General features: G+C 53.7%; 1 long non-coding RNA gene across 2 annotated transcripts in view; it reads left to right on the top strand.

Moving 5' to 3' along the window:
* LOC136018892 (uncharacterized) overlaps positions 1–16,174 on the top strand; it is a 34,263-nt gene extending 18,089 nt beyond the window's left edge. The window contains exons 2-3 of one of the 2 annotated variants that reach the window (XR_010614625.1): positions 8,784–8,920; positions 15,166–16,174. This is a non-coding gene — a long non-coding RNA (uncharacterized LOC136018892). Of the gene's footprint in view, positions 1–8,783; positions 8,921–12,212; positions 12,577–15,165 lie in introns of those variants that run through there. The other variant, XR_010614626.1, reaches the window with a different exon arrangement.
* Positions 16,175–21,507: the final 5,333 nt, after the last annotated feature.

The raw sequence follows: 21,507 nt of genomic DNA, 5'->3' as shown, positions 1-21,507 counted from the left end.
TGGCTGGTGGGTTTTAAATCACAGCTCTCTCATGGATGGAGTCAGACCGGGTGTAACGCTGCGGGCCGCGTGCGCCGTGTCCTCCCCGTCATTATTCCTGCCTCCTATTCGGGTGTTTGTTAGTGAGCCCAAAGCAGCTGCAGATTGCGAACGAAGGGGGTTAGAACTTGACCGGTCCATAAAGGATGTTAAATAGGAGTGAGAGCCCTGGAAGCTGCCCGAGAAGTCATTCGAGTGGGTAAGGGTTGGGAAACGCATTCGATGGGAACAAACTTAAGTAAGTATTGATGGTTTTATTCGTGAAACGAGATGTGGGGGTGGGAGAAGCACCCTCAGCTGAAAACGGCTGCGATTGTTCTGCCAGAGCCCAGGCAGCTGGGGGAGCTTCGGACAGAATCCTCCTCCAAAAGGAACGCAGAGGAAAAGCTCATCAAAAGAGGAAAGGCTTTACTAACCTGTGAAGCCCCGATCACCCACTGAGAAGTGAAGCTTAGTGAGGAGATTAAGCGGTTCTCTGGTTGTGCGGTGGTGCTGTGCCAGGACCCGCTCCAAGCTCGCTCCTTTGGCTTTCCTGGGATGTAAAACCTTCGCTGTGCCCAGCACCAGAGCGCAGCATCCGTGTCCCCATGGAGCACTTGGGAGAGGGGAAACCCTTAAGAGGCAGAGCCTGCTCCTTGGCTCCGTGCTTGTTTTCCATGTTTCAGGCATCCTTAGGGACTCTTTGCTCTGTTCCATCCAGCTCTGCCTGTCCAGAGCGCATCCTGGCTCCCTCTGCACCAAGTGCATCGCCTCCATCAGCAGCTGCTGTTGGGACTGTTCCTTATTGCACCTTCCAAATGGAAAAGGTCTTTAGGAGGTTATAAATCAGGACAATCCATCCACCTTTATTGCTCAGGCTCTGCTGGAGGGGCACAGGAGCAGGTCCTCCCCATGGAAGGGACACCTCAGTGCTCTGCTTTAGCTGCTTGCCAGACACTGGCTGGGTTTCAATCACCTCGAGCCACACGGTGCAGGAGTTATGCTTCCAGTTAGCAGTGAATCAGGCTCATTTGTTGCCACCTGATCTTTACACCAGAGCTGTTGGGATGCTCTCAACCTTCTTTAACCCCACGTGCTGAAAGCCCAGCAAACGCTGCAGCAGCACCCCAGGCCTCATCTCCTCCAGCACGGCTCTACCAGGTGTGGGTAGATCCTTGTGCACCAGTTCCATTGTGCTGGGGTGGGAGGGATGGATGTGGCCTCGGGGCTGGTCCAGCTGAGACACTGGGGTTTTATGTGCTTGGGAATGACAGAGGGGAGGTTGAGATGAGATCTTAGGAAGGTCTCCCCTGTGAGGGTGGTGCTTTCAAGCCAAACCAGTCTGTGATCCTATGAAAACAGAGCATGTTTGCATCCACTGGTGAGACCCGCGGCAGGCACTGAGCATGGTGTGTGTCCAGCAGTGCAAATCCATGCTGCTGGCTAGAGAAGACCACAGCAATGTTCGCTTGTCTCCGAGGATGGCAGTGCCATGACAATGCTCAGGAGATGCTCGAGGGCACTCACAGCCTCTTGCTGTGTGTTTCACTTGAGAGCCCTGCTGCTCCCATGCCATTATGAGCTTGGGTTTGTCTTGCACTGATCATTCCCCAAGTTGCAGCATCATTCCCATGACTCATTTGCTCTCTCCGTGCCAAGGCTGTGGTGCCTTCTGGCTTCTCACTGGAGCATCTCCGTGCAGGGTGGACCATCACCCTTGGGGGCCGCACGTCCCAGCACGCTGCTCTCTTGAATGCTAAAGGCAAACGCCGTGCCCTTGCAAGGGTTTTGTCTGGATGTCACGATGTCTGGGTGCAGCATCGCTTTAGGGAGAGTCTGGTACAATGGTGTGTTGCAGCTCCCATTGCCCAGTGTTCATCCGGGGCTCTGAGACCCATTGCTCCATCACCTCTGGGTGCTCCCAGTGCCATCCCAGGGACCCATTTGGATGGGTGCTGTGTGGTCCCGCTGCTCTCAGGGGACACCCTGTGATTTTGGGGTGCACCTCAGCCCATCCTCAGCCTCACCCAGGACCATTCCCACAGCAGGGAGGAGGTGGGATGAGTTTGTGGCGCAGGGGCCTCGAGGCACACGTGTTTATGGGTCTGTCTGTGGTGAGATGGGGAAGTGGTGGCTCTGATCTCTAGGTTTTGAGACCTCAGTGTCTGTAGGGGGGGGTGTCTCCTGCGCTCAGGGTTTGGTCCTCACTGGGACCCACAGCCCTGGGGTCTGTCAAGACCAAGCCTTGATGCTCTGCTCGTTATTTAGCACCGCAGCTCCCTTACCCAGGTCCCACTGGGGATGTGGTTTCCGTTGTCCTTGCTGTGTCCTTTGCTCCTTCTTCCTTTGTGCCGGTGCTTTATGGGATGCCCCAAAGCTGCTTGTGGGGGGATGTCCCTATGGAGCAGGAAGGACCCTCAGATCTCATCCCATGAGCAGCAGAGGTGCCCTCAGCCTCGTGCCCCCCCCTTACACACATGCAGCTTGCAGAATCTAATAACAACTGCTTGAAAAACATACTAAACCCAGGAAATTTATGTAGCATGACCCAAATTGAATTATACATTACAGCACTATAATTGATTTTTTAGAAGAGAGATTAAATTTATTTTATGCCTCACTAACTAACAGCTAGATTTACCTAATTGCTCCGAGTGCAGAGTTAGTATGATTCATTAAACCCCATACATGCCTGGGTACATTACACTGTGACTAAAGCTTCCCTGCTTCGAGCAATTAAAGTGGAGAAACTTGGGGCCTCATAAGTAATTGAATAGAACAATACAGCTCGGAGTTGCTGGGGACGGCTTCAGTTCTTCAAGTGAAAAACCACAAGTTTCCCTCCACTCCCCATTTGCCAGTGAATCATGTAGTGAAATCCTCTCTGATTGGCATTGTTTTCTCCCGTTGCCAAAAGAAAACCCAGAAGAAGTGGTGTCTCCGAGCCAGATTTCATGCCTTGCTTCACAGTTTAATTTTATCAATCATAACATTAAGAAAAAAAAACCTGACAGCAGTGAGTAGACATCGCTGCTATTCCAAGGAGAGGGATTTTGGGTAGGATCTAGCAACATTTGGTAATTACACACACACTGCAAAAATAAAGGTAGCAATTTAGGAAAACAGGAGTGGAGAGAAATTATCCTTGTAGCTGACAGGAATAAATTAGAATTGTTTGGCACACTTTAATGAAATCCCAGGGAGGCACAAACCGCGCTGGGGAAGGCGGCGAGGGCTGTGGAGCCGGGTTGGATGTGGGATGGGAGCAGGGATGCGGCAGCCCTGGCTGCGTTGTGGAGATGTTGGGATGCTTGAAGCTGCAGCTGCCCCATCCCTGCAGTGCTCAAGGCCAGGTTGGACACAGGGGCTTGGAGCAAGCTGCTCCAGTGGAAGGGGTCCCTGCCCGTGGCAGGGGTTGGAGCTGGATGGGCTTTAAGGTCCCTTCCAGCTCAAACCAGTCTGGGGTTCTATGGTTCAATTCCCCCTTCATGCACGCTGCAAGCAGGGGATGGGTTTTCCTGGGCTTAGGCTGCCCCCTCCTTTCTCGCATTTATAGGCTGCATTTTATTTTGCACTTAGAACTGAGATCTCAATTTATTCTAATCTCTTAGAACAGCTCAACCCATTTAAACGTTAACCATGCTCCAGCTGCTTCTTCCCAGCACAGCTCTGAGGATGCTCCCAGGGTGTGAGGCCAAGCTAAGCTTGAAGGTTATGAAGTCCGAAGATGCTTTAACCTTGGTGAGATGCATCGTATGCTCCTATAATTCTGGTTCCTGCAGACCAGTTTGGTACAGAACTACTCATATGCATAATATTCACCATAGAGTCAGGGAATGGTTTGGGTTGAAGGGACCTTAAAGCTCCTCCAGTTCCAACCCCTGCCATGGGCAGGGACCCCTTCCACCGGAGCAGCTTGCTCCAAGCCCCATCCAACCTGTATTTGAACGCTTCCAGAGAACCCAAATACCAAAGGAATACGGACATCTCCCAGTGTTTGCTCAGGTGAAGTTTGGTCCCAGCGGCCGCGGTGGCTCCTGTGGGCTGTTTCCATGAGGAATTTGGGGTGAGCAATGATCAGGACAACGATGAGTCTCTTTCAGAGGCAGGGCTGGAACACAGCACAGGGCATTAACGCCTAATGAGCATTGCACAACGCGCATCCTCGCTTTACTCACCGCGGAGCCCACAGGTCATAAAATTCCGGCTGGATTGTGTGAAACATCTTCCACAAAGGGCTTCCCGTAACAAAATAAGCCTTTAATTAGCAGCTCATCAGGCGAGGCTGAGGTGCAACTTTCCCAGACACATCACGGGTGAAGTTAATTACTGAGAGGCTTTGCACATGCATCATTTATGCCTCTTTTCCCCCTCACAGCGCTGCTGTGTTTCTCTGCTGGCGGAGGACCAGCGCCTCCACGGGCAGTGGGTACCCATGGGCTGGGATGGGGGCATGGCCACTGCTTTGTCTCTTCACCCCCTTGGCACCCCAGATCCCTCCTCGCCGATGCCCCTGTGCCCTGGCTGTGCTCTGGAGGGATTGTGTAATGAAGGTTTCCTTGTCCAATGATGCGGTTATGATTTTATGACTTACTCCTGGAGCTGGGAAGCGTCGGGTGCTGAGGAGGGAGAAAACACGTGAGGCTCTCATGGGGTACGAGGAGGTGATGTCAATGTGTTAAATTCATCCAACCTGGGGAGGGTGAGACAGAAAAGAACCCACCAGCATCCCCTGGCTGCTGGAACCACACTGACGTGAGAGATACAGGGTGTTAAACCATCAGAGGAATGATGGTGGGGTTTTAATTCCAGCTGTATTGTAGGAAACCTTTCCATGAAGGGATGCTGATGGGAAGGAATCCCAGTCTGGGCATTTTGTCTCCTGAAAACTGGGTTTTCCATGGTTTTGCCATCTTGAGAGGCTCCTTTGCTGGAAGAGCTGCAAAAGAGCCTGGGAGGGCTACAGCTCCCGGGGAGATTAAACCACCGGTTGAGGAGATGCAGCATGGTGAGGATGATTCCCACCTGCAATGCTGATCCCAGGCTTTTCCCCGAAACAGGAAAGATCAAGGGATGCGTTGAACAGAGTGAGATGCTTTTTAGGGCTGTGCACAGGCATCCCTCGAGGCTGGTACCGGGAAGGGGGAAAGAACATCATTAAGGAATAACGAATGGCCCTGCATCAGCTCCACCCCGCTCTGGGTGCTGGGAAGCCTAATTAGAGCGCAGTGATAACGATGGAGTGCTCAGATGAATTTGCATCGGACTCCAGCCATAGAGGCTATGAAAGTCATTTATTATGCTTATTAGTGGGAAGCTTTTGTCCCTCCAACCAGAGCCCTGTTAAGCCCCTTGGAGCACCCCGCACCTGCGGCTGAGGGTGGGCTCAGACACAGGTTCCTTCCCCAGCATCTGGAGCTTCTTCATTCTGGGGTTTGCTTTTGGGGTTTCTGTAAGCTATTAAGCAGGTTGTGGGGAGAGATGGGTGCTGCAGAGCATCACTGCGGGTAGCAGGCAGCCAGTTTAAACCCTCTCGAGGCAACTGAGGTTTGAGCAAGCTGCTCTAGTGGAAGGTGTCCCTGCCCATGGCAGGGGTTGGAGCTGGATGAGCTTTAAGATCCCTTCCAACCCAAACCATTCTATGAAGTAGAGGCTAAAGCACCTCTGGCTTCTTGCAGGGTAGAGCTGCACAGCTCTGAGTCACATTTACTGTCTTGAAAGCTTTGTTCTTCTAAATGGAACCACCCAGGCTTCCCCTTTAACACATTTTGCTCATCGTTATGATCTCTCTTCTTGTTTTTGCTTAACCCAAATAAGCATGGCTTTGGCCTTGGCAGCTTTTCCATGCTGGCAGGGGATGCAGAGAGCTGAGGAGCGGAGCTGGTGGGGGGGAGCCTGTCCCTTGCCCACCCCTCTTCGATTAAGGATTCTGACATGGGGATGGGCATTAACGCTTCTCGCCTAACGAACACAGCTCCTGAATGCTGTCAAACACGTGAGCGGGTTTCGTCAGGCAAACTCGTCCTGATTAAAGCCGTGGGCTGGGTTAATGGGGTGGAAGTGTGCGGCTTTGCCTTCACTTTTCACAGTTTCTGGCAATCTGCATAGAGGAAAAAAGCAATTCTTGTACGAAGTTGGAGAGGTTTAGAGAGTTTGTTTCCAGAAACAGGGGGATGCAATTGTGTTTTGGTGGAAAGCTGGGAGCTTGTGATGCACAACTGCCCTGCTTGCTTAGAGCTCTTCCTGCTGCTCTGCCAGCTCCGTGTGGGATCCTGTAACCAAAGGAACCTTCTATAGCAAAAGCCTCCAGTGAAGCCACCAGATGTTTTGCATGAGAAAGGACAGGGGAGAACTGGCCCATGGAATATGTCTTAATCCCTTGCCCTGAGCATCCTATTCCCAAGTTTTGGGCAGGGCCAGTGGCCCTTCCTGATGTTCCAGTTCCCATTGTGCTCAATGGTTGATGATGCTGGGAGCTGCAGATCCAGCTCAAGTCCCGCTGGGAATACGACTGTGCCTGGTGGGCTGGCACTATGGGTTGTGGCACATTAAATTACAAAGGGCTCCATCCTGGGGTTAAAGATTGCATCAGTGAAACCCAAAGCCAGCAGAGAGCAACTCAGAGATAGGAACCCACTATTGAGCCCTGTGGGACCTCACAGGCCCTTCTGTTTGGGGATTGCAACAAGCCTCCCACCAGAAGGAATGGGTTTAATGGGCACTGACCCATGCCAAGGCTGCCCCTGGGGCTGGGGGGGTTCTGCTGGTTGCACATGGCTTGACCTGGGTGTGTGTCACACTGCAGTGTGCTGAATAACCACGCAGAGCCCATCCAGCAGCCTCTCGTCGAGGGCTTTTCACACAGCCCAGACTTGCAGCAGCACAGATAAAACCTAGACCGGGAGTGGGGGATAATAGCTCTGGTTTGCTGCAGTGATTGCTCAGAGAGAGATGTGAAACTGCCCCATTAAAGGCTCCGGCTCCATCCGCGGGACATCAGGAGAGGTCAGGGGTCTATTCTGTCTTCTGTTGTTAATATTTTGGAGTGAGGCGTGCTTTGTGCTGTAGAGATTTGGTCTCCAACACGTCTGCCTTAATGAACTATAACAGCACAGAAGGCAATTATGGTTTTGTCTAGACCTGTCTAAGACCATCAACAGCACCTCATTACTTTACAGATTGTTAATGCTGTTGGCAGGAGTGGAAGATCCTCCTTGGAAAAAAAAATACATCAAATTTATTCTCTGTTGCAACATACTTTAGCTGATGAGAAATGATAAATAGGGCCTTGTGGCTAATTAGCCCCGGCTTTGTCCAGAGGCAGATACGTAAGTGTAAACCGTAACCAGGATTAAAGGAAGAGGGGGAATGGCAGAGAACTCAGATGGGCTTTCTGTTAGAGATCATTAGAAGCCTTAGGAAAATTAGGGAGCCGAACTGCTGCTGTGGTGTCAGTGCGTCATTGCCTATAAGGACTCGTGGTCAGTGATGATCCTATCAACAATGACCATAAATCCTATCGACGTGGGTTTGTTAGGTAGAGCTGTTTTAAGCACGTATCAAATCCGATGCGGAGGCGGTGGTGCCCCAGGGGGCTTCCTATTGGCACTTTTCATCGAATCCTAAAACCCCAAACTGGTTTGTGATGCAGGGACCTTAAAGCCCATCCAGCCCCAACCCCTGCCACGGGCAGGGACCCCTTCCACTGGAGCAGCTTGCTCCAAGCCCCTGTGTCCAACCTGGCCTTGAGCACTGCCAGGGATGGGGCAGCCACAGCTTCTCTGGGCACATTTCTTTGAAACTCCCCATTTTCCGCACGCGGGATGCAATTATTCATTGTTCCCAGCACTTCCATCCCTGTTCCTATTCCCGTCCCCACGTTCTGTGTGCTGGGAGAGCCCGGGGTGTGGACAGAGCCGTGGGGACCACAGGGGCCGGGCGCTGGGAGGCAGGAGCACGCCGGGAGCGGGATGTTGCAGATAATTCAGGCTCTGTCAGCACAAACGTTGTGAGAGCAGGGATGCGTGTTGTGAGCTGTCAGCTGACAGTAATGGACTTGTTAGGCTGCTGATGGATGGCAATGGCCTTGGAAATTGCCAGAAGCCATTTCAATCTCTGTCTGGCTCTGACACACCATGCGCAGGGATGGGGGGGGGGGAGTGCTGACAGACCACTTTGGGCAGCCTCGCAGCTGCTTCTCTGCCCTCTGCACTGCCCACCACTGCTCCATGGTGCCTTCCAGACGTCAGCCACCACATCCAGCCCTTGGTGCTACAGACAGCAGTGGTTTGGTGTCCTGCGGGTCTCCTCCGTCCCTGCGGAGCAGCCCCAGAGGGAAGGGCACAAGGATGCACTGTAGCAGTCGGTGATGGGTAAGGCTCAGTGATAAATGTACAATAGGAGGGATGAGCGTGTCGCCTTCCTCTCGGAGCTGTGTGTTCTGTTCTGGTTTTCTAAACGTGATCACCAAAGAGCGGCTGCCTGTTCAGTGTCACAGGGAGATGGGATCAAAGGCAACGTCCTGCTCCCTGCCCTTTAGCCCAGGCTCTCTGTGATCCATCAGTCCTACAATGAAAGGAGCAAAACCCTACATAGGAAACCTTGAAGGCATCTCTAGTGCCTTGGTTTGGTTTGAAGGCCAGGCATCTCATGAAGTGGTTGTCCTGCTGCAGAGAGCATCTCAGCTGTCCTCATCTTTGAAGGGTGAAAATCACCAATCCTCATAACCTCCACTGCAGACTTCACAACCGTTTCTGTTTCCATAGGGCCTGGTGCCCCTGAGGAGTGCTTGGAGGATGTGCCTCGGTGGAAGAGGAGGTGGGAAGCTGGAATGCTGAGCGGAGCTGAGGTGGTCCAGCACCCGAGGCCCTGGATGTGGGCGCTGCGGCAGTGGTGGCAGCAGGTGAGGGTGTGCGCATCCGCGGTTATCCAACATGCCCATCGTCTGTGTGCATTGCCTGGGAAGAACATTGCTTCAGCCCTTGCTGCAAAGCAAGCAGGGCGGCTGGCCGGTTGAAATGGTACATTTTGATGGGCTGATTAATGACGTGGAAGACGCCTTCTCTTAGGAAAGTCTCCTCGGGTTCTGTGTTGGTCAATGCCAGAGAGGAGGGGCTGCTCCTATTATTTGCTCACCTTAGGGAATTACCCAAAACAGGCTGATGCTATCCTGAGGTATGGAAAGGTGCAGGCGTCTGCCCTGGAGAGCTCTCTGTCTGGGCAGACGGGGTGGGCAGTGCAGGCCTGGCAGATGTGTGACTCTGCAGATGCTTATCTAGGCTGGAAGCTTGGCAAATAACAAACGTCTTTGTGTGGCCACGGATGGGGAAAAGAGGTTTGGCTTGGGTCTCCCTGCCCGCGTCTCTGCGTGGGGATGTGTAAGGAGCAGACATGCGCCGTTTCCTCGCCTCCCTCAGCAGCTCTTGCCCTCTGTTTTGCTTTTCCCCATTGCTTCACACTGCAGTTTAGAGGCCCCTTCCCTCGCCTGCAGCCCATGTCCGAGCCTGTCTGCAGGAGAGCAGGTTCTGCCTGCGGCGGGGCTGCAGCACCAAACCATCCCCAGCGCCTTCAATGCGAGCTTTCTCGTGGTCATGGAATGGTTCGGGTTGGAAGGAACCTGGAAGCTCCCCCAGTTCCAGCCCCTTGCATAGGTAGCTCCAAGTCTGGTGCTCAAAGCTCAAAACATTGGGATGGAATGGAGGATGAAGAGTTCATTTTATGAGGCGAGACAGAAAGTTGCTTGCTCAGGAAAGCCTGCGGAGGAGGTTATGGCTGTGATTAATAGATATACCAGAGACATAGGCATGGAGGAAGGTGGAACTATGTAATGCAGATGTGAATAAGCAGGCTTGACGTTGGCAGGCGGCTTGCAGCCCTCTGAGAGGGGAAGCACTGGGATCCCCTTGGAGAAGTGTCAGGATGGAGGCTGATAATGGGATTCTATGGCGTGTCTGGCTGGGTTTTGTGGGCTTTCCAATCCTAGGTGAAGAAAATACACCTAAACTTAAGTGCTAAGTATAGAAAGAGCTCGTTCCTGTCTGTGCTGTGTGGAGTCATGGGGCAGGAAGCTGTGCCATGATGTGGGCAGTGAGGGATCACCAGCCCCTGGGGAAGCAGGGGACGGATTCAAGTGGATGATGGGGAGGCAGCTTTGGATCATGTCCCAGCGAGCTCCCACCCAAGCAGGAGCATTCCCAGGATCTGCACCTTCCCCAGCACTGCCTTTCCTGCAGAGCACCCCTCTGGAACGGGCGCGCTCCCAGGGCTGGCCCTGGGGTTCATCACCCATCCCTCCTCACTGCACTGCCTCTCTGCCAGCAAAGCCTGAGGCGGCACAAGCTGCTCCTCCTGTGCCCTCCATCCTCCATCCTCCATCCGCATCTGAGCTGCGGAAGGAAATCTGGGGGGGGGAAATCCCAACCCAGATATCAAATCCCAGCTGTGGAACACCCTGGGGTGTTCACTGCCCTCTGTCGTGTATCCCCAGCAGCCACGCGGTGCACATGGCTGTGGCCTGGAGGGATCACTGTGTCTTAGGTGTAAGATGCTGTTTCATTCCCTCCGGTTCAATCTGGGGCTGGTTTCAGTGAATGGATCGTGTTGAATTGTTCTCAGCAGTGAGGTATTTGTTGTAATGGACTATTGAGCTCAGATAACAACTTTTACATTATAACACACATGACCTGAGCCAATTTAAACTTCATCTAAAATGCCAAGTAGCTCTTACCCCAAATGCCTACGAGAACACACACGCAGGGTTGCTGCTTAAAGAAAGTTATTGCAGGGAAGTGAATGAGGCCTCCAACACAAGAGGAAGCCAAAACCTCCATCAAATCCATCACCAGGCCCCGGCGATTGAAACCAGATCGGCGTGGACTAAATCTGAATTAAAATGTTTCTGCATCACTTCAGGCCACATCAGAAGCTGCTTCAATGGGGTCTCTTCCTTCTTAAATGCCAGGTTTTGTCTAGGCTGTCATTCAGCTCCTCAGGCTTGTTTTGGGATGAGCTTGTGGAAGATGGGTGCTGATGCTGCAGGCAGGACAGTGGGACCCCCAGGGAGGTGCTCAGACCCAGCTACGGGATGCTCCTCCTCACCATTATCATCCAAGGCCTTTCTGTATCCACCAAGCAGCCTGTATCTGACCCAGGTCTGTGGTCCTGTCCTCTGCCAGAGGATTGTCTTTGTGTGTTTTGGTTTGAGTTATTCTCATTGTGTGCAGGCAGAGCATCCTGCTTGGTCCAGGGTAGCCAGGATGGAGCCCTGACGCTTGGACATTGGCTCTGCTGCGTGTGTTCACAGGGATCATCATCTCTTACCTGGCTTGTGAGAACACAAGGTTCTTGACTGGGCTGGTGCAGAGCAGGACAAGGCCATAATGCTGCCTTCAGTAATGTCATTCCCTGCTCCGACATCAACCACAGATGGGATTCCAAGCATCCCATTTAGGATTTCACCAGCTGCTCTTGCCTTTTCCAGACACCCTTCCTTGACCGAGCGGCTCAGGCAGAGCTCCTAATGGATGACTTGGGGATACCCCCATGGCATTGATAGTGCTTGTGGTTCAGCCCAAGCGAAATCTACACTGAAGGCAGTCAGAGCGCTCCTCTTTTTGGAATACTTGTGGATCATGGAATCCTGGAATGGTTTGTGTTGGAAGGGACCTTAAAGCTCCTCCAGCTCCAACCCCTGCCGCGGGCAGGGACCCCTTCCACTGGATCAGGGTACTCCAAGCCCCTGTGTCCAGCCTGGCCTTGAGCACTGCCAGGGATGGGGCAGCCACAGCTCTAGGCAAGTGTTGGGAAGGCTCCAGGATCAGAAGATCCCCTGCAGGGAACATCGCCCGGAAGCCCAGCAGTCACACAGCACGCACCGCGATGGAGCGAGCTCTGTGGTGTGCCATGGGGGAGGCTCTTGGGCTCATGGAGCATCAAGGTGCATGAGGATCCGCGTGGTCCAGCCGTGCTGCAGGAGCAGCCGCCACCGTCAAGCCTGTGTGCAAGAACTCATCCGTGCTGAATAAAATGACACCAGAGCTGTAATGCTTTGTGGAGTGTGTTTAATGAAAATATCAGCCCAGGCCTCCGACATGAGGCATTCATGTATAATAAAATGAGGTTCCTGAAACACTTCAGAGCATAAACCATCTGGTCTGCTGTGATGTACTAACAGCTCTGACTAATTTTTAATGCAGGTTTTATGACGGATATGCACATCAGGCTACCCATGCATAAGGAAGATACAGCCTGGCTGCACTTTGAACTGAACTGACTGGTGATGAATTTGTCTCCCATTTTAATTACTTTCTGTACATTAAAGGTGTAGTGGACCATGTGAAGTGCTTTGTCTGCCTTATCCCCTCTGTGTCCCCACGTCTCCTTAAAGTGCCGGAGCTGCCTCCGCTCCCTTATCTGCAGCCAAGCGTGCGGGCAGTGGGGAAGAGATGGAGAGCGAACCGCCTCGCGTAGGACTCAGTCAATAAACGCTGTGGTCCACCAGCAACAAGCACCTTTCATCAGGTTCATTAGTTCTCATTAATTATGTCCCTTGAAGGTTTCTGCAGCCCATATGGCAGCGTGAGCACTGCCCGCTGGGGTCTGCAAGGAGCTCACCCCTTCTGCACAAATCAGTGCGGTGACTCAATGGGGGAGGCTCTCAGGCCACAGTCGCTGCTCTCGGCTCCTGCTCTCCAGGCTCTTTCTCCCAAATGGATTTTTAAAAGACTTCATCAGCTTCCAAGCGTATTGAGTTATTTATTTAACGCAGCCCAGAAGCGGAGCCACACATCAGAGCAAGCCCTGCGTGTCCAGGATGGTGCCGAAACGGGGTTGGATTCCATCGGACCAAAGCCTCAGCGGGGCTTCTGCCTGTTTCTCTCTGGCTCTGCAGCCTGGCTTGGCTCTGCCCCTCTCCTGACAAGAGCTGGTTCCCTGAGGAGAGACCAGATCTGGAAGGCAACCATCTCCCGATGTTGAGTATTCTGGTAAATCCCAAATGACTGTTGAAGGCTTCGGGTTGGGAGGACCATGCTTCTGTTCCCTTTATTTTTTTTCCCATCTTTTGGGGAAAAAAGAGAGAAGAATGAGAAAAATGAGAAGCTCAGCCAGGGCTGGTGTGGCCCTGAAGTTGTGTCCTTCCTCTCCCTTCCTTGTGTCCTCCTTCTTCGCCATGTCATTCCTCTCCCCTCCACCACAGCGACTCGGGAACATCAGAGCTTGAAGTGATTTCCTTTCTGGGTTAGAGACAACAGCAGGATTTAACGTGTCGATTAAAAGGTGCGCCAGGACTTCAGTCAACAAGAGCGAGGTGTTTCCAGCTCCCTTTGCTCCCTCCTTCCACCGGGCCTGGAGCTGGGCAGACCATTAATTGCAGATTCATTCTCTAATGACTTCAGTGCTGTGTTTACCCTCAAAGTCATCCGTGAAGCCATCACGATTCCTCTCCCTGCCGTCATCCTTCGGGGATGAATGAGCTTTACTGTAGTCTGGGAATTCGGCTTTGGCTCTGCTGTTGATGCTCGCAGCGCTGTCCTGGTTTTACTCATCGGCTGGCCAGCTCAAGCCTTTTAAATGGGCGAGTGTGAAATCATGACTAACCTGTTTCCTTAAGCCAGTACCCAGACGTGCTGAAGTTCACAAACCTTTTGGGATTCACTAGGATTTGGACAAAGAAGCCAAGAGTTGTCCCGGTGCCGGAGACGAGCTGAGGCAGTGGCTGCGCCGTGAGGGACGTGGAAAGATGTGTTTGTCAATGGGAATAGCCACAAATCACAGCTTGCGCTCTGCGAGTGGAGACTGGAATTCCGGTCTCAGTGTAAAAGAATTACAAATTCAATAGTGAGACTTTGGTGACCGAGCACAAGGGAAAGCCCCTTCCAGCAGCAAACCAACTGCCAAGGACAGAAACCCCTCCAAGTGCGATGCGCTAAAAAGCAGGATGCCATTTTATGGGATGTTGGCTTCATCCCCTTTTCCTGGAGGATTTTGGTTCGTCTGCTGCAATCTCCATTGCTTGCGATGCAATCTGCAGCAAGCCAAGCCAGCATCTCGCCTTCACGGCTTGGTGGGGATGGGGCTCTTCTCCCGTTAGCAGCATTAACACCAAGTTCAGCCCCGAGAGCCACGTTCTAACTGGTTGAAGTGCTTTCGTCTCGCCTGCGCTCGCTCACCAAGCACAGATATTAAATGCATCCCTGTCGCCGCGTGCAGCTTCATCCAGCTGCTGCATTTGCATTCCCTGCTCCTCAGCACAAGCCGGAGCCGGGCTGTGGAGGTTCCTTTGGGGAATACCTCACAGTTGGCCTTGTTTGTTTAGGAAAATACTCATCCAAGTCGTTCTTTGAAGAGAAAAGCTCGCTGAGAGGCTGCCTGAGGAGCTGCCTGCTGCGGAGATGGCATCACAGAGCCCCAGCCAAGCCTCTGTGGGTACACCGGAGCTTGCAGGATGCACCCACTGCTACTCGGGCTCCTTTCTGCTCCCCCAGTTTGGCATCCACTGGGACCTGCAGGTCCTTGGCAGCCATGGAAGGAGCTGCCCGGACATCCTCTCATTGTGGGGAGGTTCCCCAGAGCAGAAAGAAATGTGAGTGCATTTGGATGTGCAAGTGGGCAATGTGTTGGATGGAGCTGCAGAGACCTCCTGGTGCATGGATTCCTGAGGATGCCTGCCTGGAACGGGTGGATGTAACAGTGTTCCAACACCTAAAGCGGCCAACAAGAAAGCTGGAGAGGGACAAGGGCCTGTAGGGATAGGACAAGGAATGGCTTTAACCTGACAGGCTTGGAGCAAGCTGCTCCAGTGGAAGGTGTCCCTGCCCGTGGTGGGGCTGGAACCGGATGGGCTTTAAGGTCCCTTCCAGCCCAAACCATTGTGGGATTCTGTGGTCCCTGCGAGCGATGAGTGTGGGATCTGCAGCAGAGGCCGTGTCCCCTCTCTTCTAGGTTGAATTTCAGGCTGATGCTGGTCATTTTAAAGCATTTTCTCCCATTCCCTGCACTGAGGTGGGGGATGCTGCAGGATCTGCGTGACTAAGAGCAGGCAGCGTAAGGGCAAACTCAGATCACTTTGCCTGGTCCTTGAACAGGACCTTTTTCCGAGGTCAAAACTGACTTCTTCCCATCTGACTCCACATTTCCTGTTCTCTGCAGGGGCCTGGCATGGAAAACCCTGAACCACCGCAGGAAAAGTCGTTCCTGCACTGAAATTCAGGACAGGCCAAAGTTTTCACATGGGTTCCCCTGGGATTCCCAACCTGGGTTTGTCCACACAAGCGGTTTAACTCATCCAAGCACTTGGTCGAACTGGACTTAACCTCCCACCCTCTTGAGCTCAGCCCCTCTCTGTTTACTGCTCCAGAGTTTATTTGTTACATAAGGGTAATGCTGCTTTTCACATCCGTCTTCTCCTAATGGGGCTTAAGTGCTACAAATTCTCCTATGGAAAACGTGCTCTCCTCTGCAATTAGATGTGAAGTGCTTCAGCTGCTCGTCCAAGCGTTGCAGGATTCGAACCTCTCAGCAGAGAGATGCTCTGAGGTCCCCTCATAAAGATGTCCAGGCTTGTTTTCAGGCTATTGCGGTGGATTCAATGCAGGTCTTGGCTTAGTCCCTCCGCTTCATCTGATGGGGATGGAGGGACTGTTCACAAGAGCTCGTTGTGGGAAAAGGTATGGATGAGCCCAAAGGCAGCCCATGGGAATCCAGGAAGGCTGAGGATGCCGGTATCAGGGTGGGCACGTTATGTCTGAACGCATGACCACCTCACCAGAGGATGGAGGACGTGGGGAAAGGGCTGCTCTGGGATAGCCGGTGGCAAAGGATGGAAGAAAGCTAACAGCGCTTGCTGAGCAGTGCACAGCTTGGGTTGGTACCATCCCCAAACGGCCCAGAACTGGAATGAATGGGAAAGAGGTGTTTGTACAGGGAGGGTAGTGGAGTCAGAAAGTCATTATTACATGAGTGGAGGGGAAAGTTACTCACATCAGCTGGGTGATGGGACAGCAGCCATGCAGTGTGAATGAGGAGGTTGTATGTGAGCTTTGGATAAGGAGAGCTCAGTTTCCATGGCTGTAAGTCCTGGAAAAATTCACCCCAAGGCGACACAAAAGTGCCTGTTTGTGTTTGGGATGGATTACGCACACCCACAGGGAGAAGGGCGTTGGGGCTTTGTAGGCTTGGGCTTCTTGATTGTGTGTTTTGGGGCTCCCAGCTTGGCAAGGGAAAACCCTGACCACCATCAATGAGAGAGAGAGAGGGGGAAAAGCTCTCCCAGAGATAGCACCCTCCGGGGTATCTCTTGCTCCCCTGGCAGAAGGAAGCCTTGCACAGAAACTCATCCTTGGAGCGGAGGTTGGAGCCCTTCCTGCTGCTCCTTGAGGACCTCTGTGCTCCAGGAAAGCCCTCCTCATCCGAGCCAGCTCCATTGAGAGCAGAACACCACGTTTAGCAAAACCATTCCTGGAAACGGCCGGTTCTCCCGCACCGCTCCATCAGCATCCGTACGGCTCCTCCTCCGCTGTCCCAGCGCCAGCCCCGGTGTTATTGCCAAGGCAGGAAAGTCTGACAATGAAAGGAGTCCATCATCACCCGCACACACGTTTCCTAATGCTTGTTTTAATGCCTGAACATCTGGGAGAGATGCATGTTACGCTCCCGGAGTCATTTGCTTTGGCTGCATGGAGGCAGTTGGAGCGGCGGGGGGAGGCAGAGCCTGTGTGGGCCAGGGCTGTGCGGAGGCTGGAAGGGGGGAGAATGATTTTAGAAGTGCATGACAAGTCATTAACAGCTTCCTGAGAGCCAGAGCTGGTTGAAAACGTTACTGGAGGGGGTTTTTTTCCCAAAGAAAAATGGCTTTGTGAGAAATTAATTCGTTCTCCTACTGAGGATTTGGGAGGTTTCCCTAAAACACTGATTTTTTTGGTGGCTGGAAAAACCTCTTCCTCGGCCTAAGGTTTTCAGCTTTTGGGAGGTGATAGACAAGCCCAAGGGGGTGGAAAGTAAATGGAAGGGCGATGTTGGCAGAAAGGCAGAGCAAGGCAGGTTGTTGATGGGAGGGGATGCGGGCAGCACCCTGCCTGCGCACAGGCAGCACCACACAGCATCGCCCTCACTGCCCACCGATGCTTGTGTGCGCACGGAGAGCACGGCCACATCCAGCAGCCATGGAGAACCAATGGCAGGAAGGTTCTGGTAAATTCAATTATATTGGAAACAATTAGATTAGACTCCATAGCTAATTAACAGCAACCTTAGGGTGAGGGCTTCATTAGGGGTTATTGGCAGGGGGGGTGGTGGACGTGTCCTCACCCTGCTGTGCAGCTGGGGGACATCAGGCCACTGTGGGATGGCACTTCCAGATCCGGCTGTCGGGATGCTCATGCTCGGCTTTCTCTCATTTTCTATTAATCATTTGCACTCCCTAGGTGTCTTCAATCCATTAGTTACACTTCCAGGGATCGTGGCGGGCAGTAAATGCTCTGCTCCGCCAAGGGCTCCTGCACCATCTTTCACAGGATCATCCCCCAAAGCTAATGTTTATCATGCAATTGAAGCAATCCGTATCCGACCCCATCCCTCCGCCAGCTGCAGCCGGAGCCGCGCATCCCGGCTCCCCCGGGGCCGTGCCTGCCGAGCCACGATAAGGGAATCGGCTTTTCGTGGCGACGCGAGAGGTGAAATCCAAAGATCCCGAATATTTAGTGCTGTTTACCCACAGTAATCAGCTCCTCAAATAGATGTCACCGGGAAAGCTCGCGCTACATTGATTGCGCCGCTCCCCGCGCTCTGCCCAGGGGCAAACAGCTCTGATTAATATTTCACAACACTTCTTCCCCCCCTCCCTTTCCCTTCCTTCTTTTTTGTGCTCCGAGAGCCTAGATAGAGAGGCACAGAATATTTCACCATCTCTCGTGTTTGCCCGCTCCAGTAATCATTGGATTCAATCACTCTCGCAATGTTTTTATGAATTAATAACAGGCACTTTGGAGGGCCGGCGGGGAGATGGGAAATGCAATCTGTACAACCCTAATGAGCACCGTGGGGACCCGGTGCCGTGGCTGCTGAAATCCTCGCCCCGTGCTCGGCTCTAGCTCATGGTCTCGCAGCTGACCTGCTCGTGGTTGGCTTCGCGCAGCTCCCGTTCGGTGGGTGAGCGCTTCAGCCTCCTGCTGCGCCCATCCTCGCACCGCGAGGGCTCCGTTGGAAGCTGTCCCAGTTAATTCCTACTTAGTTAGGTGTTTGCTCATTCCGATCGGGCTTTCAGGAAAGCTCACCTTCGCCAGCGCTGGCAAACTGTTTGTCTTTGCTGCCTCCTCCGTGTTTGCTCTGCCCCAGCAGCCACCAGCACCGTGGGATGGATGAGTGCGGAGCAAATTAGCTCCCATTCTCCGCCAATGAACTTGAGACTTACGTGGTTCGGGGTATTTTGCTCTGCGATTCCATAGGGCAGATGGAATCGGGGAAGAGGAGGGTGTTGCTTTGGCTCTGGTTGTTGCTGCAAAGCGGGGGTGAGCAGGGCAGGGCATGGTGGAGACCCCAGTACCGTGAGTGCGGGGGCTCGGTGGGATAAGCATCTCAACACCCATCAGCCTCGATGTGTGACTGCACATCTCAGAGCTGTCTGAGTGGAAATGTGGCCAGAGGCAGCACAGTTGTGTTCCAGGCTTTAAACTAAGTGGAGTCATTAAAGCACACACTGGATCCCTCTGGAGGAAGAACAGTGGTTGATAGGGCATTGTTTTACAGCAGGAGTGCTGGGTCTCAATCCAGTGTTAGTGTTTGGATGAGTTCATATCAGTGCATGGAGAGTCCTGTGCTGGCTCCATAGGAAGAAGAAGCCTTGGAAGTGGCTAGGAGCCATGGGGACAGATGGGTGCCCGCTGAGGGAAGGACAGTGCAGCTGTAACACAGCTGCTTGGTGCACTGGCTTACTAATGACATCTTCAGGAGCCTGGATGCTCCTCAGGTCCTTGGGAAGTGATGCTTCCTCCTGTGGATCATCAGCTGGTGGCTCAGCTGTGATGGGGGTAATGCTGGTGGGGCCTCATGTGAGGGCTTGGTTGAGGCTGGTGGGTTTTTAGGGCTGGGGATTGGGATGTCCCTGAGTTCCCAGCAGCATCCTACAGGAAACCTGGAGAGGAGCTTTGGACAAGGGCCTGTAGGGACAGGACAAGGGGAATGGCTTGAACCTGCCCGAGGGGAGACTGAGCTGAGCTCTTAGGCAGAAGCTCTTCCCTGTGAGGGTGCTGAGGCGCTGGCACAGGGTGCCCAGAGAAGCTGTGGCTGCCCCATCCCTGGCAGTGCTCAAGGCCAGGTTGGACACAGGGGCTTGGAGCAAGCTGCTCCAGTGGAAGGGGTCCCTGCCCGTGGCAGGGGTTGGAGCTGGAGGAGCTGCAAGGTCCCTTCCAACCCAAACCAGGCTGGGATTGTTTGATCCGTAGCTCCAGGTGCTCCCCACACTGGCGCAGGTCTCTCCCGGTACTTTTGACTGGGGGCTAAGGACATGAAAAGTACAAACAGGCCCCCAGAGGCTGGTTCTGGACACATCTCTTCCCCCCAGGCAGGGTCTTTGCTGCCCTGAGACCCAGCTCTGCCTTCTCAGGGCACGGAGCCATTCCTCGCTGCAGAGCCCAGGGACATCCAGCGCAGGGAACGACAACCGCAGCTCGCGGAGCTCTCCGCAAGAGCTCTCATTTATTCCACCGCCCCCGATAGGGAAGTGCGCAGCGCTTCTGAGCGGCTCCGCCTGGAGCCGTCTCCGTTCCCACCCCGCTCCGGTCGCTTCCTGGGTCTTTTTACTCGCCTTTTAGGAGCCCGCTCTCAGCCTGCGGCTGTTTGTGGGCTGTGGGACGGGGATCTCGGGCTCGGTGACTGAAGGAGTAGTTTATAGAGCCTTGGCCCGTGCTGCTCCCCCTTTCTGCCGGCCCGGCGGGCGTTACGGAGCGCAGACGGGTCGGGACACGCGTGGCAGGCGCGTCTGAGCAGCACCTCCCGGCCTCTGACCGGCTTAGAGCAGCGTGAACCGGGGTGGGGGGGGATTGCAGCAGGGGGGGATAGATGGGTCGGCCGGGATGCGGGGAGCGTGGCCCTGTGTGAGGGATGCTCCACTCTGGATGCAGCAGCGCTGGGGGCACAGTGCGCTGGCCATGTACGGGCACGGCCCGGGTGCTTTTGCCAGAGAAGCTCATGTTAAAAGAATTCCCCCCAAAACAAGGCCTGGCTGTAAACCGGGCCCTGCTTCCCTCTGATTTATGGTGCGTGGAGCAGGTCCGGAGCAGAGCAGCCAGCTCCCAGAGGGGCTGCCCGCTGGTGCGGGGTGCTGAGGCGGGCAGGATGTGCTCCTCTTTGCTTGATGGGGCTGTTGTAAAAGGCCTGAACAATAGCCTGCATTTATCCGGAGCCACCAGCCTGCCAGCTGGCAGCAGATCCCCCTTCTCATCCCCTTCCAGCGCTCTTAAAGACACCCGGCCCCAGAAGTGGGGGGTGCTTTGCTCTGAGAAGTCCCTGCTCTCTTAAATGCCTGGGCACTGATACAATTAATGTTTAGCACGGCATTCTTGTTTCCTGGTTGCCATTCTCTGGGAAACAATGGGCTGTTTTGCCCATGAAATTGCTGTTCTGATTAGGAGGAACATGTCCGTCATTAGACTTTCAAATGCGATCCTCGTGCAGCGCAGCGCTGCAGCCCGGCCCAGATCGCTCCGGTGATATCGCTGTTCCTGGAGGAAATAACAAGTGCAAATAGGGCAATTTTATACACTTAGGGGGAAGGGGATTTGCGGTGATGGATGCTGGTGTGTTCACAGCAGCTGCAGCTGGGGCCAGGGCACGCACAGGCTCTACCAGGACATGGCAAAGGCTGCAGCTCGTGCTGTCTCTGTATGTATCATAGAACCAGGGAATGGTTTGTGTTGGAAAAGACCTTGCAGCTCCTCCAGCTCCAACCCCTGCCACAGGCAGGGACCCCTTCCACTGGAGCAGCTTGCTCCGAGCCCCTGTGTCCAACCCGGCCTTGAGCACTGCCAGGGATGGGGCAGGCACAGCTTCTCTTGGGCTGTCTCCGTAGCAGAGATGCTCGACCCCTGTCAAGAGAGGGACGACCAGAGGTGCTGCTCTCAGGCTGCGGTGTGGGGCACACGTGATGGAGCAGCTCAGTATGGGGTGTCCTGAAGCACCACAGCACCCTGAGGTGTCTGGGGCTTCCCATTCCAAAGAGGTGGCTCTGCCAGAGAAGGGAAGGTGCTGGGTTGTGCATCACCCTTCATGTCTCTGTGGGGTCTTGCAGTGGCTCTGCAGGGCTGGTTTGCCTGCAGGAAGGGGCTCAGAGGGATCCCCAGCAGGGCTATTGGGGTCACCCCTTGTCTCCTACCCTATCTGAGCCTCTCTTGCTGATGAAATGCCCCTTCCTGAGCCTCGGGGAGGTTTATTCCAGAGTTCAGTCAATGCAAATTCCCACTGGAGAGGTCGGGGCTGGCAATCAGCTTACTCATTCTT

Source organism: Lathamus discolor, chromosome 8, assembly GCF_037157495.1.
Source record: "Lathamus discolor isolate bLatDis1 chromosome 8, bLatDis1.hap1, whole genome shotgun sequence".
Taxonomy (NCBI): Eukaryota; Metazoa; Chordata; class Aves; order Psittaciformes; family Psittacidae; genus Lathamus; species Lathamus discolor.
Note: the sequence above shows the minus strand (reverse complement) of the source record. Positions and strands in the feature narration are given on the sequence as shown.